Source organism: Mixophyes fleayi, chromosome 9, assembly GCF_038048845.1.
Source record: "Mixophyes fleayi isolate aMixFle1 chromosome 9, aMixFle1.hap1, whole genome shotgun sequence".
Lineage (NCBI taxonomy): Eukaryota > Metazoa > Chordata > Amphibia > Anura > Limnodynastidae > Mixophyes > Mixophyes fleayi.
The window spans coordinates 48,993,283-49,012,845 of NC_134410.1; the positions used below are offsets into that span (position 1 = coordinate 48,993,283).

The 19,563-nt window shown below is 39.5% G+C and overlaps 1 protein-coding gene across 1 annotated transcript in view; it reads left to right on the forward strand.

Annotated features, from left to right (window-relative positions):
* Positions 1 to 10,167: 10,167 nt before the first annotated feature.
* The window catches only part of TRPC5 (transient receptor potential cation channel subfamily C member 5), a 262,565-nt gene continuing 253,169 nt past the window's right edge, over positions 10,168 to 19,563 (forward strand). Inside the window, exon 1 of the mRNA XM_075184312.1 lies at positions 10,168 to 10,713. The gene's annotated coding sequence lies outside the window, so the exon portion shown is untranslated. The remainder of the gene's footprint in view (positions 10,714 to 19,563) is intronic.

Below are 19,563 nucleotides of genomic sequence, written 5' to 3' on the forward strand. Positions count from 1 at the left end.
AATTACCACAAAATTTGCACAACCAATCCTGCAGTATAAGCCCATTGGTACTGCAATATTACCAAGTTCACACATTCAGCAGTAAAAGTCCAGTGGTACTGCAATATTACAAAGTTTACACATTCTGCAGTATCAGTCCAGTGGTGCTGTGTCCTGTGCTCTGTCCTGCTGAGTTCCGTAGTGCTGCTGGGTCCTGTGCCGTGTCCTGTTCAGTCCAGTGGTGCTGTGTCCTGTGCTCTGTGCTTCTAAGGGCATAGTTATTTCCCCATTATTCCCAAGTTTTTAAAAAATAAAAAAAAAGTAAAAAAAAATAAAAAATTTAAAAAAAAAAAAAATATATAATAATTATAACCAAATTTGCAAAACCAATCCAGCATTATAAGTCCATTGGTACTGCAATATTACCAAGTTCACACATTCTGCAGTATCAGTCCAGTGGTGCTGTGTCCTGTGCTCTGTCCTGCTGAGTTCCGTAGTGCTGCTGGGTCCTGTGCCGTGTCCTGTTCAGTCCAGTGGTGCTGTGTCCTGTGCTCTGTGCTTCTAAGGGCATAGTTATTTCCCCACTATTCCCAAGTTTTTTAAAAATAAAAAAAAAGTAAAAAAAAATAAAAAATTTAAAAAAAAAAAAATATATAATAATTATAACCAAATTTGCAAAACCAATCCAGCATTATAATTTATAAGTCCATTGGTACTGCAATATTACCAAGTTCACACATTCTGCAGTATCAGTCCAGTGGTGCTGTGTCCTGTGCTCTGTCCTGCTGAGTTCCGTAGTGCTGCTGGGTCCTGTGCCGTGTCCTGTTCAGTCCAGTGGTGCTGTGTCCTGTGCTCTGTGCTTCTAAGGGCATAGTTATTTCCCCACTATTCCCAAGTTTTTTAAAAATAAAAAAAAAGTAAAAAAAAATAAAAAATTTAAAAAAAAAAAAATATATAATAATTATAACCAAATTTGCAAAACCAATCCAGCAGTATAAGTCCATTGGTACTGCAATATTACCAAGTTCACACATTCTGCAGTATCTTGTGCTACATATAATGGAGACCAAAAATTTGGAGGATAAAGTAGGGAAAGATCAAGACCCACTTCCTCCTAATGCTGAAGCTGCTGCCACTAGTCATGACATAGACGATGAAATGCCATCAACGTCGTCTTCCAAGCCCGATGCCCAATCTCATAGTACCGGGCATGTAAAATCCAAAAAGCCCAAGTTAAGAAAAAGTAGCAAAAAGAGAAACTTAAAATCATCTGAGGAGAAACGTAAAGTTGCCAATATGCCATTTACGACACGGAGTGGCAAGGAACGGCTTAGGCCCTGGCCCGTGTTCATGACTAGTGGTTCAGCTTCACCCACGGATCTTAGCCCTCCTCCTCCTCCCCCCCCCTACAAAAAATTGAAGAGAGTTATGCTGTCAGCAACAAAACAGCAAACAACTCTGCCTTCTAAAGAGAAATTATCACAAATCCCCAAGGCGAGTCCAAGGGTGTTGGTGGTTGTCAAGCCTGACCTTCCCATCACTGTACGGGAAGAGGTGGCTCGGGAGGAGGCTATTGATGATGTAGCTGGCGCTGTGGAGGAACTTGATGATGAGGATGGTGATGTGGTTATTGTAAATGAGGCACCAGGGGGGGAAACAGCTGATGTCCATGGGATGAAAAAGCCCATCGTCATGCCTGGTCAGAAGACCAAAAAATGCACCTCTTCGGTCTGGAGTTATTTTTATCCAAATCCAGACAACCAATGTATGGCAATATGTAGCTTATGTAAAGCTCAAATAAGCAGGGGTAAGGATCTTGCCCACCTAGGAACATCCTCCCTTATACGTCACCTGAATAACCTTCATAGTTCAGTGGTTAGTTCAGGAACTGGGGCTAGGACCCTCATCGGTACAGGGACACCTAAATCCCGTGGTCCAGTTGGATACACACCAGCAACACCCTCCTCGTCAACTTCCTCCACAATCTCCATCAGATTCAGTCCTGCAGCCCAAGTCAGCAGCCAGACTGAGTCCTCCTCAATACGGGATTCATCCGAGGAATCCTGCAGCGGTACGCCTACTACTGCCACTGCTGCTGTTGCTGCTGTTAGTCGGTCATCTTCCCAGAGGGGAAGTCGTAAGACCGCTAAGTCTTTCACAAAACAATTGACCGTCCAACAGTCGTTTGCCATGACCACCAAATACGATAGTAGTCACCCTATTGCAAAGCGTATAACTGCGGCTGTAACTGCAATGTTGGTGTTAGACGTGCGCCCGGTGTCCGCCATCAGTGGAGTGGGATTTAGAGGGTTGATGGAGGTATTGTGTCCCCGGTACCAAATCCCCTCGAGATTCCACTTCACTAGGCAGGCGATACCAAAAATGTACAGAGAAGTACGATCAAGTGTCCTCAGTGCTCTTAAAAATGCGGTTGTACCCACTGTCCACTTAACCACGGACATGTGGACAAGTGGTTCTGGGCAAACGAAGGACTATATGACTGTGACAGCCCACTGGGTAGATGCATCCCCTTCCGCAGCAACAGCAACAGCTGCATCAGTAGCAGCATCTACAAAATGGCTGCTCATGCAAAGGCAGGCAACATTGTGCATTACAGGCTTTAATAAGAGGCACAACGCTGACAACATATTAGAGAAAATGAGGGAAATTATCTCCCAGTGGCTTACCCCACTTAGACTCTCATGGGGATTTGTGGTGTCAGACAATGCCAGTAACATTGTGCGGGCATTAAATATGGGCAATTTCCAGCACGTCCCATGTTTTGCCCACACCATTAATTTGGTGGTGCAGCATTACCTCAAGAGTGACAGGGGTGTGCAGGAGATGCTTGCGGTGGCGCGCAAAATTGCTGGACACTTTTGGCATTCAGCCAGTGCCTACCGCAGACTAGAGGCACATCAAAAAAGCATGAACCTGCCCTGCCATCACCTCAAACAAGAGGTTGTGACGCGCTGGAACTCCACCCTCTATATGCTGCAGAGGATGGAGGAGCAGCAAAAGGCCATTCAGGCCTACACAGCCACCTACGACATAGGCAAAGGAGTGGGGATGCGCCTCAGTCAAGCGCAGTGGAGACTGATTTCCGTGTTGTGCAAGGTTCTGCAGCCATTTGAACTTGCCACACGAGAAGTCAGTTCCGACACTGCCAGCTTGAGTCAGGTCATTCCCCTGATCAGGCTGTTGCAGAAGCAGCTGGAGAAAGTGAGGGAGGAGCTGGTAAGCCATTGCGATTACACCAAGCATGTAGCTCTTGTGGATGTAGCCCTTCGTACGCTTTGCCAGGATCCGAGGGTGGTCACTCTTTTAAAGTCAGAGGAATACATTCTGGCCACCGTGCTCGATCCTCGGTTTAAAGCGTATGTTGTGTCTCTGTTTCCGGCGGACACAAGTCTACAGCGGTGCAAAGACCTGCTGGTCAGGAGATTGTCCTCTGAAGAGGACCGTGACATGCCAACAGCTCCACCCTCATTTTCTTCCACATCTATGGCTGCGAGGAAAAAGCTCAGTTTTCCCAAAAGAGGCACTGGCGGGGATGCTGATAACATCTGGTCCGGACTGAAGGACCTGCCAACCATTGCAGACATGTCTACTCTCGCTGCATTGGATGCTGTCACAATAGAAAAAATTGTGGATGATTACTTTGCTGACACCATCCAAGTAGACATGTCAGACAGTCCATATTGTTACTGGCAGGAAAAAAAGGCAGTTTGGAAGCCCCTGTACAAACTGGCTCTATTTTACCTGAGTTGTCCCCCCTCCAGTGTGTACTCGGAAAGAGTTTTTAGTGCAGCGGGGAACCTGGTCAGTGAGCGGCGAAGGAGGTTGCTTCCTCACAACGTTGAAAAAATGATGTTTATAAAAATGAATAATCAATTCCTCAATGAAGTACAGCACTGCCCTCCAGATACTACAGAGGGACCTGTGGTTGTGGAGTCCAGCGGGGACGAATTGATAATGTGTGATGAGGAGGAAGTACACACTGTAGGGGGAGAGGAATCAGAGGTTGAGGATGAGGACGACATCTTGCCTCAGTAGAGCCTGTTTAGTCTGTACAGGGAGAGATGAATAGCTTTTTTGGTGTGGGGGCCCAAACAAACCAATCATTTCAGCCAAAGTTGTTTGGTAGGCCCTGTCGCTGAAATGATTGGTTTGTTAAAGTGTGCATGTCCTATTTCAACAACATAAGGGTGGGTGTGAGGGCCCAAGGACAATTCCATCTTGGAACTTTTTTTTTTGCATTATATGACCAAGCAACAGTCGTTTGCCATGTTCAAAAAGTAAAACCAAATGTAAAAAAATTCAAGAAATTAAACCAAAAGTAAAATGCCGTGTCATAATTTAAAACAAGAGGTATTGACGTGCTCTAAAACTACTGTATTGTTGTTTATATTTTATAAACACTACACTTGAAAGCTTGAGTCTTTCAATAGAAAAGTAACTGTCCATTGCACGAATATTTGCAACAGGGACAATTTTAGGGTTAAGAAAGTCAACTAATAATAACACTTCGACGCTGTGTGTCTTTATAAACACTACACTTGGAAGTTGGAGGAGGTATTGTGGCCCCGGCACCAAATTTACTACCGGGGCCACTCCACTGTGCAGTCCATATTTAGGTGTATCAGATATTAAACAACGGTGACAGTTGATGCCCAATTTTTTAATTATATTGTGGCCTCGGTACCAAATTGTGTACCGGGGCCACCCCACTACGCAGTCCAGATACTTGTTTGGTGGAATTCAGACCAGTTGAGGGTTTTATTATTATATTGTGTGGACCACTCTATCTATACCACACTACAACTCTATACCACTCTATTTCCTACTTTAATTCTATTTCATACTTTAATTCTATTTCCTACTTTAATTCTATTACTAATTAATTACCATAAAGAGGAACAAAATAAACCAATTTTACCAAAAGTATAATATGACTTAGACTTACAAACACTACACTTTAAAGATCGTGCCTTTAAATGAAAAAGTCAGTCTTCATTGCACGACTATGTGCAACAGGGACATTTTTTTGGGTTTACAAAGTCAAACAATAACACTTCGACCCTGTCTGTCTGGGGTCTCTCAATGACGAATTGTCTGTACCATGTTTGGAGGAGGTATTGTGGCCCCGGTATCAAATTGGGTACCGGGGCCACCCCACTATGCAGTCCAGATACTTGTTTGGTGGAATTCAGACACGTGGAGGGTTTTTTAATTATATTGTGGCCTCGGTACCAAATTGTGTACCGGGGCCACCACACTACGCAGTCAAGATAGATAGATGCGTATTGCGTATCATAGATAAAGTACATTCAGTGGTGTGGGGCAAATTGAAAAATATTCAAAATGCACTGACATTATCAAAAACAAGAGGTTGTCACACGCTAAAACTCCAACATGTATATGATGGAGAGGATGGAGGAGCAGCCGTATGTGTAGTGTAATGCAGATCTGTTGAAGGTTTTTTATATATTTTATTGTGGTGCCCAGTGCCCACTCCTCTACGCAGTCCAGGTACAATTATTGGTGCGAATCATAAAAGTTCAGGGTTTTTAAGATATTGTGGTGACCCACTCCTCTACGCAGTCCAGGTACAATTATTGGTGCGAATCATAAAAGTTCAGGGTTTTTAAGATATTGTGGTGACCCACTCCTCTACGCAGTCCAGGTACAATTATTGGTGCGAATCATAAAAGTTCAGGGTTTTTAAGATATTGTGGTGACCCACTCCTCTACGCAGTCCAGGTACAATTATTGGTGCGAATCATAAAAGTTCAGGGTTTTTAATATATATTGTGGTGACCCACTCCTCTACGCAGTCCAGGTACAATTATTGGTGCGAATCATAAAAGTTCAGGGTTTTTAATATATATTGTGGTGACCCACTCCTCTACGCAGTCCAGGTACAATTATTGGTGCGAATCATAAAAGTTCAGGGTTTTTAAGATATTGTGGTGACCCACTCCTCTACGCAGTCCAGGTACAATTATTGGTGCGAATCATAAAAGTTCAGGGTTTTTAAGATATTGTGGTGACCCACTCCTCTACGCAGTCCAGGTACAATTATTGGTGCGAATCATAAAAGTTCAGGGTTTTTAAGATATTGTGGTGACCCACTCCTCTACGCAGTCCAGGTACAATTATTGGTGCGAATCATAAAAGTTCAGGGTTTTTAAGATATTGTGGTGACCCACTCCTCTACGCAGTCCAGGTACAATTATTGGTGCGAATCATACAAGTTCAGGGTTTTTAATATATTGTGGTGACCCACTCCTCTACGCAGTCCAGGTACATTTATTGGTGTGATTCATAAAAGTTCAGTGTTTTTAATATATATTGTGGTGACCCACTCCTCTACGCAGTCCAGGTACATTTATTGGGGCGAATCATACAAGTTGATGGTTTTCTTATTATATATATTGTGGTGACCCACTCCTCTACGCAGTCCAGGTACATTTATTGGTGCGAATCATAAAAGTTCAGGGTTTTTAAGATATTGTGGTGACCCACTCCTCTACGCAGTCCAGGTACAATTATTGGTGCGAATCATAAAAGTTCAGGGTTTTTAAGATATTGTGGTGACCCACTCCTCTACGCAGTCCAGGTACAATTATTGGTGCGAATCATAAAAGTTCAGGGTTTTTAAGATATTGTGGTGACCCACTCCTCTACGCAGTCCAGGTACAATTATTGGTGCGAATCATAAAAGTTCAGGGTTTTTAATATATATTGTGGTGACCCACTCCTCTACGCAGTCCAGGTACAATTATTGGTGCGAATCATAAAAGTTCAGGGTTTTTAAGATATTGTGGTGACCCACTCCTCTACGCAGTCCAGGTACAATTATTGGTGCGAATCATAAAAGTTCAGGGTTTTAAGATATTGTGGTGACCCACTCCTCTACGCAGTCCAGGTACAATTATTGGTGCGAATCATAAAAGTTCAGGGTTTTTAAGATATTGTGGTGACCCACTCCTCTACGCAGTCCAGGTACAATTATTGGTGCGAATCATAAAAGTTCAGGGTTTTTAAGATATTGTGGTGACCCACTCCTCTACGCAGTCCAGGTACAATTATTGGTGCGAATCATAAAAGTTCAGGGTTTTTAAGATATTGTGGTGACCCACTCCTCTACGCAGTCCAGGTACAATTATTGGTGCGAATCATACAAGTTCAGGGTTTTTAATATATTGTGGTGACCCACTCCTCTACGCAGTCCAGGTACATTTATTGGTGTGATTCATAAAAGTTCAGTGTTTTTAATATATATTGTGGTGACCCACTCCTCTACGCAGTCCAGGTACATTTATTGGTGCGAATCATACAAGTTGATGGTTTTCTTATTATATATATTGTGGTGACCCACTCCTCTACGCAGTCCAGGTACATTTATTGGTGCGAATCATAAAAGTTCAGGGTTTTTAAGATATTGTGGTGACCCACTCCTCTACGCAGTCCAGGTACAATTATTGGTGCGAATCATAAAAGTTCAGGGTTTTTAATATATTGTGGTGACCCACTCCTCTACGCAGTCCAGGTACAATTATTGGTGCGAATCATAAAAGTTCAGGGTTTTTAAGATATTGTGGTGACCCACTCCTCTACGCAGTCCAGGTACAATTATTGGTGCGAATCATAAAAGTTCAGGGTTTTTAATATATATTGTGGTGACCCACTCCTCTACGCAGTCCAGGTACAATTATTGGTGCGAATCATAAAAGTTCAGGGTTTATAATATATTGTGGTGACCCACTCCTCTACGCAGTCCAGAAAGATACCTTGTTGCAACGTTTTGGACTAATAACTATATTGTGAGGTGTTCAGAATACACTGTAAATTAGTGGAAATGCTTGTTATTGAATGTTATTGAGGTTAATAATAGCCTAGGAGTGAAAATAAGCCCAAAAACTTGATTTTTAAACTTTTTATGTTTTTTTCAAAAAAAATCCGAATCCAATACCTTAAATCCGAACCGAGACCTTTCGTCAAGTGTTTTGCGAGACAAATCCGAACCTCAAAAATAACGAAAATCCGGATCCAAAACACAAAACACGAGACCTCAAAAGTCGCCGGTGCACATCCCTAGTTATAAGCTGTATTGTATACAAAAAAAAACAAAAGGACATTACATACCTGCTGCATTTACCTTATTATTGTGTATGTACCCAGGAAATAGGTCCCTTCCACGTCACATTATTTATTATTATCTTGTTCTTTGAAAATCTAGGTTAAAATGTGAATTGTGTGATATCCTCACGCCGCTAGGTGTGATGATCCCACTGATTTCTACATGTCGATGTATAGGAAAGACAATATTGGCACCGTAGTCTATGTAAAAAATCTCAGTATAGACACTGACACTGTTTTTGTCTAACATTTCTACAATTCTTCCTTATCCTTTTAACAAAAATTTTCAATAAACAAGAGGTCATGTTATTGTTTATTTTAGAACTATAATGTAGCTTTTTAGTAAACTAGGTTATTAATAGTATGTGTCAACACATATGTATATAGCATTGTTTCTGTAATTAATTAACCTCTACAGCATAAATAGGTGTAAATGTTTTGCCAAACCAATTAACTACCGGTATTGAATCAGAGAATAAATGACATACTTTGTACATTGCTGAGGTTAATTGCACTGTACAGGCTAGCATTAATTTTTGCAAAACAGATGTGCATTGAAAGACGTGGAATCTTTAATGTAAACAAAACCATCCCCTCAAGGGTGATAATGAAAATACACTAGTCGTGGAAAGATAGATGTATAAGCTTCTTCACTCATTCTATTCCTATGTCTCCTCCTGGGAAATTAGGGGTTCACATTGACCTCTGGTTTTCCTATACTTGTTGCAAGTGTAAAAAGCATTTGTCAGGTTTGGTTTACAAGATGTAAGGAGGTGGAATTAGTTTCTGGATGTCCAGGGGGTTTCCTATGAAGGGACAGTGATCTCCAGATAATTGTGGATCACAGCAAGAAATTATATCACAAAGAGCAGTTACTTAGTAAAGAAAACAATATAAAGGTTGCAGAATATATAGTCTCAAGTCTCTCTTGTAATATATGTCTTTTTCATAAATACATTATGTACTTTAATTTTATTCAGTCTAGGGGGTAAATGTATGAACCTCCGGATTCTTCAACTCCGGCGAGTTCAGCGTCTTCAGCGCTTAAATTTAAAGAGGCGCTGCCTTGTAAAGGGAAACTTCCCTTAACAAGGCAGCGTCGCTTTAAATTTAAGCGCTGAAGACGCTGAACTCGCCGGAGTTGAAGAATCCGGAGGTTCATACATTTACCCCTAGATGTAAGATAGTGTCATTCCAATCTAGTAGTCTAGTAGTCTTTTGGTGTAAAATTATATTTCCTTGGGCAGAGGACCATGGTGAAATTGTCCTATATGATGCTACAGATTGGTGGCATGTAAACCCCTTGCCGTTAATAAGAATATTTTCTGTTATTGCCTTTGCTCAGATATTTGGCTATTATGAAAACATCAAATGTAATGGCAGAAAAGAACAGGCTGGTTAATTCAAACCTGCAATTGAGATTAAAATGAATGAAAATCCATGTTAACCTTTTCATGTCCCATAATGTATCACAAAGTTGTGAAGGCTCTTTAGAGACTGGCCGCAATATCCTTAATTACTTTAAATGGATCATCAGCTGCCATCGCCATAGTAACCTGCGAGGCAGTCCCAGAGCTTACTGGTTAAACTTTCAGCTCGCTGTTTTAGTGAATACCCATTAACCTCGTCTGGGCTGGGTTCCCTTAGATGTGACAGTGCATTATGTCCCAAGAGATAGAGTAAAATCCTTATGAGTAAGTGGCTGGAATGAGACAGAGGCAATAGGTTGCTGTTTTCTGAAACCGCTTGCTGTTTTTATCACAACGTGAACAAAGGTTCAGTTGTATTTAAAGAAATAGATCAAAATAAGAGGCAGAAAATGACAATATCCTGCAACATTCAGTGAACAGAACACAAGGTATGGAAAGGCAAAGGTTGAGCATTCTGTGTTTTTGGGTCATGCTTGCTGTGCAAACACCAGAACGCAGATTGGCAAAGGATCCTGAGTATGCATCTGCATTTGGTGCATGTGCATGTGTGTAAGGTGTTAGGCAGAGACTGTCAGAGGGAGAGATAGGGTGGGAGGGAGAGGATAGAGGGAGGTGCATGCATTTCACTGACTGCTGCTTCTGCTCCTTGAAACACACACACATACAAGCATCATACAACAGCATCCACGGCCCTCATCCAAAGGTAACCCTTCATAGGAGGCATTCTGTCATCAGTCTGGGAAATGATTGTTACGGAGAAGACCATTCATGGCATTGTGCAATACAACAATGAGTAATTGTAGGGGTATGGTAAACTCTGCCCTGTTTTTCTAGTGGAAAATGCTTCAGAGGTCTATTAAATCAAAGAAACCATGATGTTGCTGCTGTATATAATTTCCAAATGGAGAAGAGGTTATTGGTTCCTTGGATCGGTTTAAAGAAAACATAAGGTGAAGGTGTTGTTACCTTTGGTGTTTATTTATTGCCGTTATTCTTTTTTTTTACCACCATGGGGAAGTTTGTGAGAGTACAGGAAAAAATGTGGGACTCATTGGACTTACTGGGCTGCATCGCAGGCTGACAAGAGGATGTACAACAGAAGTGGATGCAGCGTACACAATGAGACCTTTGATCATGTAGATGAGAAATGTCAGGCTAGGTAAGTCCATACCATTTATTTACATCTATTGTTCTCAGTTGTATTACAAAGGGCTTGAGACCTACACAGTCATTCGTACACAGAAGCAGGTTAAATAAACACATTGTATTATTCATTTTATGTGCGAAACAAATAACATCCTTAAATATTTATGAAATGTGACAGAATAACAGTTTAAGATTCAGAATTCATCATGTATATACTAAACCAAGACATGATGCACCATAAACCATGGTGTTCTCGACAACGGCTTAAGTATTAATACCCTCCAGAATGGAAAAGCCAGAGTTAAGGCAATTAAAGGAACCTGATGTTTAATCCACACAGTGATTCACTGAATTATATCTACTGCATTGCTGGAATCTTGAAATATTAGTTTGGGCTTTGTCTGACCCAGTTTTTTACTGGTTGAATTATGTTTTGTGTACTCTCAAACAAGGAGCTCTTACCAAATCTGTGAATTGTTCCATTGTGATCCTTGACCTGTCTAATGTCAGGTTTATTGCACAAAATCCACTTATATTACACCCCTGCATATATGCATATTTTTTTTTTCACTGCATGATACAACACATTGCCAGAAGGATATATATTAACTGACAGCTGATGTTTACAAAAGCACATTTTCTGGGTTTCTTCTCTGCTCTGTAACTATGTTCTGCATAGTGTCCTGTATTGTGTGATTTGATTGCAAGCTTAGAGGACTATTCTGCTAATGTAAAATTGGTTGAACAACAGTACCTAAAAGGGTGCGCTGATTATAGAACCCTAGTAGAGAATTTAATTGGAATTCTTGTTTATTAGCAAGCATGATTCACTTACACATCGCAGACAAGTTTGGAATGATACCATAAATGACCGTTTATTTTTTTTGAGCTCCCTAAGCCTGCCTTCTCTCATGAGGGGGTGCTAGCAGCAAATCTAGGGCCCATCGCTGCACCAAATGATAACCAACATTTCTCCTGAAATGCACAAGAATTGTACATAACACAACTATACCTTCCGTATCCCTGAATATTTGCAACAGGTATAACCTCTGCTTTTAGTCCACTCTATAAATCCTGCAGTATACTAGCAAGCAGGACTGCAGTTGTTCAGTCTTTCTCTTGAGTATTATATAGCTTAGTAGAGTATGCACCCTGCAAGCTTCCAAACGTAGCAAATATTGTCCATACCGTGCACAGACTCAACATACAGTGAAGTGCAAATCCTGGTTGTTGCAAATTTTGCAAATCATTGCAGAAGCGACTGAAACCATCTTTTCCTCTCACTTTAAAGAATTAACTTAAGGAACACGAATATGGTGCATAATGAATATTATAAAGAAATCTTAAATAATTAATTTTTTTTAGAAATTGTGTCCATTAGAGGCATTTGGATAAGTCATTAAAAGTATACTATCTAATATTCTAGCAGAGATAGAGATTAAGCTTGCTAATGAATTTTTCAGTACTCAGACATACGAAAAGTTGCGTTGGACACCTTTAATTTCGGTTGTCTGACCGATTTATTGGAAGAAGCCACAGCAATGCTGATCATTGTCAGGTGGTTATGGGGGAAATACTCTTTCAGCTGGCTATCTAAAAACAACCACCTATTCTGTATTTATAATTTATTATTCGTAGCAACTTTATGGTTGGTTTAAACTCAACTATACAGTACTTGTTTAAACTCTTGTAAAGTCACATGATTATGTAATGGATTGACACTAAAATTACATTTACATAGATTTTTGTTTTAACCTACAGTACCTAGTATTCTGTGGTTTTTTTTGTCTGTAGAGATAATTTCCCTTTGTGTCTCATTTCCTGTTTGCCTTTTTAGAAAGTGACCATGTGACTTTTCAGCAATTTAATGGATGAAAAGGCATTCTAACCAAAACATTTTATTTTTATTGAACTGTGATAATACTAGGGAAAGCAAATGCTACATTTAGTTTTATGTTATGTCCTTGAACATGTTATAAGGACATTTAGTGAGTTGTGAGTGTAATTTGTTTGTCTGCTCCGTGTAATTTTCAACACTTTTGGACCTGGCCAGGCCAGGGCATGGTTAAGGGATCAGGTCAGCCTAGGCAAATATGGTCCTAGCGCCCCCTCACCTTTCATACCAGACTAATACGCGAAAAACAAACAAAAAAAACAAACTGGTTCTTAATTTATAATCCGGCATTCTTCACCCATCACCAATATTTATGTTCCTGTGTTTTCAAAACTCAGCTCCACTTGGCGTTTTAAAAGGGTCACAGCAATCTCTGTCACTCATTTCGTATCCATTAAAATCAGAACTATGTAGCGTGAACGAGCTTTACTGAGGGTAAAGATGCGAAGGGGCTGTCACATTTCTGCATGTCGCCATCCTTGTCTCTCTTACACACTTATCCTCAAGCACCCACCTAAGGATGGCCCATTGTCTTCAGCCTTTACCATGGGAAAACTTCAGGGTTAAAACCTTTCTACATTTTTCTTTTTTCATGTTTTCTTTTTACATTGGAGAACAACTATCCTTTTATATTTTAAAATGAATTTAAGGTTATAATGCTCCATGTCACAATTTTGCACCCCTCAAAAATTTGCTCATCACCAAAAGTCTCGTGCCCTAAGCTGCAGCCTAGTCAGCATATAGGATAATCTGGGCCTTTGTTATTGCATACTACAGCCTCAGTTATGTTAGACTCACCCTGACCTCATACTCAGCCCTGACCTCATACTATTATAGTTTTAAAGAATTTGCAAACATGTATAAAGTTGACAAGAATACTTAAAGAAGAGAACACGATGGCACTCAACACCATACGAAACTTTACAAGCAGACTTAGTAATAACTCTTCTATAGAGGGTAGGTAAAGGCTTCCATCTCTGAATATGGAAAACAGAAATATGAGGGTTAATCTGCCTTTAAACTATCTGAAACTTGCATAACCAAATTCATTCCATATTCTGGCTGTAGAAACCAACAATATTGTAACAGCATTTTAAAATGTCCATGTGACTTTCTTTTCTCTACTTATATTGGCTTTTGTCTGTGTATAATGTGAAGTGTATCAGATCTTTAAAGAAAAAACAATGCACCATCCGTTGCAGTATTATGTGGTCCCATCCAAATCTCTCCAGTGTGCTGTTAATCCATTGTGTGATTTATATAATTGATGATCATTTCCTCCCTAGGCGTCAGCATCACACTCAATAATAATCATGTTCTGGTTCTTGGAGTTTTCAATTAAAAGAATCTTAAAGATGTTATTGTGTCTGATTCTCTTGAGATCATTGATGTTCCATTCTCTCCATCCAATGTCTGTCTACCTAATGTACTACACCAAGACAAGATTATTTTTATTGCATTTTTGCAATATTCTAAAATTACTTCTTGGACATCAGAAAAAGATGTTATTTGTATGCGTATGGGAAAAATACATAAAAGGTATGTGTATTTCTAGTTTTCTGGAGTATGAATTAAGTTTTTGTTTATGAAATGTAACCATATCACGGTATCTATAGTGCTGTACATGCTAAGTGTACAGAATTCAAATATTTTCAAAATGGACCTAAAAAATAAGGCAACAACTGTATCCAGACTGACCAATAAATAGCTATTCTTTCCACTTTCAGTATAAATCAGTGACACACATACTGGCATTGACTACTACCTGTCACCAGAACTTAAGGATATTTTGCCCAAGGACTACCAGATCGTTAAAGTTCCTAGTAATGCAGCCTGGATGATGGAAGGCTATAAAAGTCCTCTACACCATCCATCTCTACTGCCAATATTCTAATAAGACAAGGGGGTAAATGTATGAACCTCCAGATTCTTCAACTCCGAGTTCAGCGTCTTCAGCGCTTAAATTTAAAGCGGCGCTGCCTTGTAAAGGCAAAATCCCAGGTCTAAAATCCCGGGTCTTCAACCCGGGATTTATCGAGGGGTAGTTCCCGAGTCGGACCCGGGTTGCCTGCACTGTGAATGGAAAAAGAGAGAGAGAGAGAGAGAGAGAGAGAGAGACTTCATTTTTCAGCCAATGAAAACTGCTCTGGTGATGACTCCCACAAATTGCCAGGGCACAGACATGTGCAGTATGAATGGGGTAAACCCGGGAAATTCCCGGGTCCGAGGTGTAGTATGAATGGTGTTTCTGAGCTGGGACGCTCCGAGCCCCTGCAAAAACCCGGCTTCAAAAACCCGGGATATTGCAGGAGCAGCAGTATGAAAGTGGCATTAATCTGAACTCTCAAAACTTAAACATTAAGGGCCTGATTCATTAAGGAAAGTAAAGCAAAAAATAAAAAATAAAGGAGTACCTTTGCACCTTGGCAAAACCATGTTGCATTGGAGGGGAACAGATTTATAGTTGGGATAGGGCATGTCCTAGATCAAATTTCTGGTCAGTGTAAAAAATAAAGCTATCAAGTATTTGTGTGCTACATGAAAAAACAGCTAGTATTTAACTTATATGCAAAAAAAATAAACTAAACTGTACCCCTTGCGTTGTAACATGGTTTGTCCAGGAGAAAACTTACACCTTTTATGCTTTACTTTCCTTAATTAATAGGGCCCTAAACATAAAGAATACTCAACCTTGACTTTATGTTCAGGAAGCAAGAAGTGGCATTCCTTATATTTAACTTGGGCAGAGGTCCTCCAAGTGATTCTATCTATCTATCTATCTATCTATCTATCTATCTATCTAATATATATATATTTACACATATATTACTCTGCTTCAGGTGAGAATAACATACTACTGTCAGCATTTACGTTGATCAACACTCATTGGATCTTTGTGACCATCCTTTTAAAATGTTTAAATGCATAAATATTAATTAATAATATTGCATATCTGAAGTGACATCACAGTAGTCTGACAAATAGTATCTTAACAATTTATATATTTACTATAGCCAGTGAAAGCCTGGAGTCCAGGAATACATGTCTTTCCATTCATAATCTATAATGGATGTACAACCGTGGCAAATATTAAAATAATTTTGGTGTGATGGGCTGTGTAATGTGTATTTAAAAGAACTGATGTTTTTGTGTGCTATCTTGCAGTGTATACTAATGCATTTTTTTAGTGCTTGGCTTTTTGTATCTTTTTAATAATCATGTGAACTCAACGTGGTTTAGGGTACATATCAGTCTTGAGTTCTTTTTGCAATTGAACTTTGCACTGTAAGATTACAGGATTATCCAGGGTGCTTCATTTATATAACTAAATACACTTTACTTTTATTTGTATAAAATACTGTAGAAGTGTTTGGTATGGATTGATATTTTTTGTGTACAGGTCCAGATTAAGTGGGGCCCCCAGGGCAATTAGCTTTTAGGGGGGCACCAGGTGTGCATCCTAGATGCACAATTTAATTCATGCAGCGCATATTGAAACATAGGAAACATATCTCTAGGCTGGACAAATTTTTATTCCCCACAAAATATTTTTTTAACCTGCATTTCCCTTTTTATACCACCAGATGACACTAATGAAGCAATCGAATTGCACATGCATTAACATTGTTATCTGTTGACTTGTGTGCTTGTTGTATTATTGCATTATTGTTATTAGGACCACACTTTCTGCCCTATTCAATGCAAGATTAAAGGCCACATGGGTGTAGAATTGAAAAAATTAAGTATTTATTGCAGCCACTGTCACGCCGCTGCTGTAGGGGTATGTCTAGCGCCATGCAGGGTGCCGCCAGCTCCTAAAAAGCATGCTTACCCTCTAACCACCTTGTGCACCACTATGTGGTTAACACAGCATGTGAGGCTAATTGAAGAATGGAAAAACTCCAAACCATCCCTAAAGATTGTAGAAACCATCTCAGGCTAAGCAGCTATGATACATGGTTAAGCAATCATCACATTACATTGTATTTGAATAGAAAAAGCATAGCACTCAGTTCCAATTTAAACCTCAATATAAATAAAGCAAAGAGAGGAGAAGTGGACCTTTTATGCATTTACACTTACCAGGCATTAAACAATCATTTTCAGTATGGAACAATCAATTTCTCTGCAATACACAGCGTTCCAATTCACGTGGTATGTTAGAGACAGCGAGAGACCATATCTTTATTGAAGTTACGCAAAAGTTAAGCATAATAAACAATACCCTCACATTGAAAACTTTAAAATATTATTAAAGGTGAAAGAAGAGGATGGGTGATTCTTACATCATGAAATGATTCTCACCGCCGCGTTTCACCTTGAGGCTTCTTCAGGTTCCTCTGCTGCATTTGATAGCAAAGCTCACACCCCAACCTCCCCAATTTCTCCCCACTTGATAATATTCATTGTGTTCCAAATGTGGTGATCAGCACAAGCGGAACTGAGCGAGTGTTCATGAACAAGCCAAATAAAAACCTTAACAAATATCGCAGCTAAAAATATGACCTTTGTGTTTAAATGAAATTCAGTTTGTGCCACTCTTTCCCTCATGTCAGTCAGCTATCGAAAAATAATTGCACCTATGACTGAAAGTCCGATCAGTCTGAAGATTCATGTATACACACTGATACGAATTACCTTCAGATCTGTGCTCTTCATCTGGTCCTCTAGTCTTCAGAGAATGACAGCACAATATTCATTAATTCATTATTGTCACATTGGCACACTGAATAAAACCGCCTTGTTATTGTATCCACATGTCCTAACGAATTTCGTTAGCTTCTGTGACTCTGGAACGAAACCTTCTGTCTCAGCACAAGAAAATTAATTATTTCTTCTACAGCACTCTCTACATTTATTCACCGGGACATTCATTGCTAGCACTGGCTGAAAATAACACGATTTTGTAAACTCTATGGAGATCGTGAGCATGAGTGCATACACACTACATGATCTGTCTATGATTGGTCATAAGAAGCATCTAATTATTTACATAGTGCCACTATTTCCGCAGTGCTGTACAGAGAACTCATTCAAATCAGTCCCTGCCCCATTGGAGCTTACAGTCTAAATCCCCTAACATACACATACAGACAGATAGAGAGAGAAACTAAGGGCAATTTAATAGCAGCCAATTAACCTACCAGTATGTTATTGGTTGGAAAAAATGAAACAGTACGACCAACCAAATGGGCCGACAATAGGCACTTTGGAACGACTTTCGACCACCATGTCACTATACACACTAACCTGACTTCCAACCGAATGGTCGTATGTCGACTGATTTGCCCTATTATCGGACGAAAACGCTCCAGAGTGTACCTAGCCTTTTATGACTTGTCAAAATAAATACTGAACTAGAGAAACCTAGCACCTAACCACCTTAAATTAAACTGAAATGAAATGACTAAATTACTTTATTAACAGAATTCAAGACTATTGAATGAAATACATAAAGTACATGTAATGTAAATTATTTGTTTTTTGAAATTAATCAAACTTATTTTTATTAACATTTCTTGCATACAAGCATACTTTTGATACATTAAGGGCCTCATTCATAGTTAGGATTTGGCAAAACCTTGTTGTGCTACAGAGGGGTAAAATATAAAAATTTCTGAGAGATCTAGAGTTGGGACAGGAGTATCCTAGCTCAACTCTAAATTGCAGTGTAAAAAAAAATCTGACCAGTATTTATGTACTACATGCAAAACAGGCAAGATTTTCCCTGCATGCTCTTATTTTGTGTGTTGACATTTTCAATCAAGATAAATAGAGCAGGAATGTGACAACTGTATTTCATTTTCAGTGTCAAAAGTTTGTTATCATGCAATATTGCAAATTAAGGGCCTGATTCATTAAGCATCTTAACTTGAGAAACTTCTTATTTCAGTCTCCTGGACAAAACCATGTTACAATGCAAGGGGTGCAAATTAGCATTCTGTTTTGTACATAAGTTAAATACTGCCTGTTTTTTTATGTAGCACACAAATACTTGATAGCTTATTTGTACACTGAAATTTAAAGTTGATATTTGTGTGCTACATGAAAAAACAGTCAGTATTTAACTTATGTGCAAAACAGAATGCTAAATTGCACCCCTTGCATTGTAACATGGTTCTGTCCAGGAGACTGAAATAAGAAGTTTCTCAAGTTAAGATGCTTAATGAATCAGGCCCTAAGTATAAAAAGTTGGTTGATGTGGTATACTTTTTTAAAGGTACTGTGCAGTACCAGATATGACTGACATTTAGGGCCTGATTCATGTTTGGATGCAACCTACATGCAAATTGTGTTTTAAAAAAAGCAAGCACGGAACTTGAGCGTCGTTCCGACCATATACAAATCGAAGCCGAACTACCGTTCAATTTGAATCTGGGTGTAAGTACGCTCTGCCTAAATATTACATACCGAATGTTAACAGACAGAACACAGTACAGGATAGACAAATGCATATTCGCGATACAAAGTCCCATCAGAACACATGCAAAAAGAAATTCTATCAAATAAAATAACAACGCGTAATACTATAGTCATTAATAAAAATGTTTCAAAAAATATTTGATTTCTTTTTTTACAATAAATACATAAATAAGAATGTACTTAATGCATAATTAGATATAACGTGTTTTTATATGCTCTCTTGCATACAAATGTTCTTTGCTATCTAGTGGCATGCATACATGTAGTGTTTAATACAAAGACGATGCTGTGACAGTCATCCCTATTAGTGAGCACTTACTCTTGTCCTGTAGCTGGTTCAAATGATACGGCTAAAATAAAAATGTGCTCTAGAGACAACCAGGACTTGAATTGGTCGCAACTGAGTTGGCACACCCTTACTGTTCATTGCCTATGTGCCAACATGAATTGCATGCAATTGCGTTCATTGGCATAAGGTCTGTTTCTGAGCATTTACAGAGCTTTTACATGCACGATACAGCACGCAAAGGGATTTGTGGCCAAACA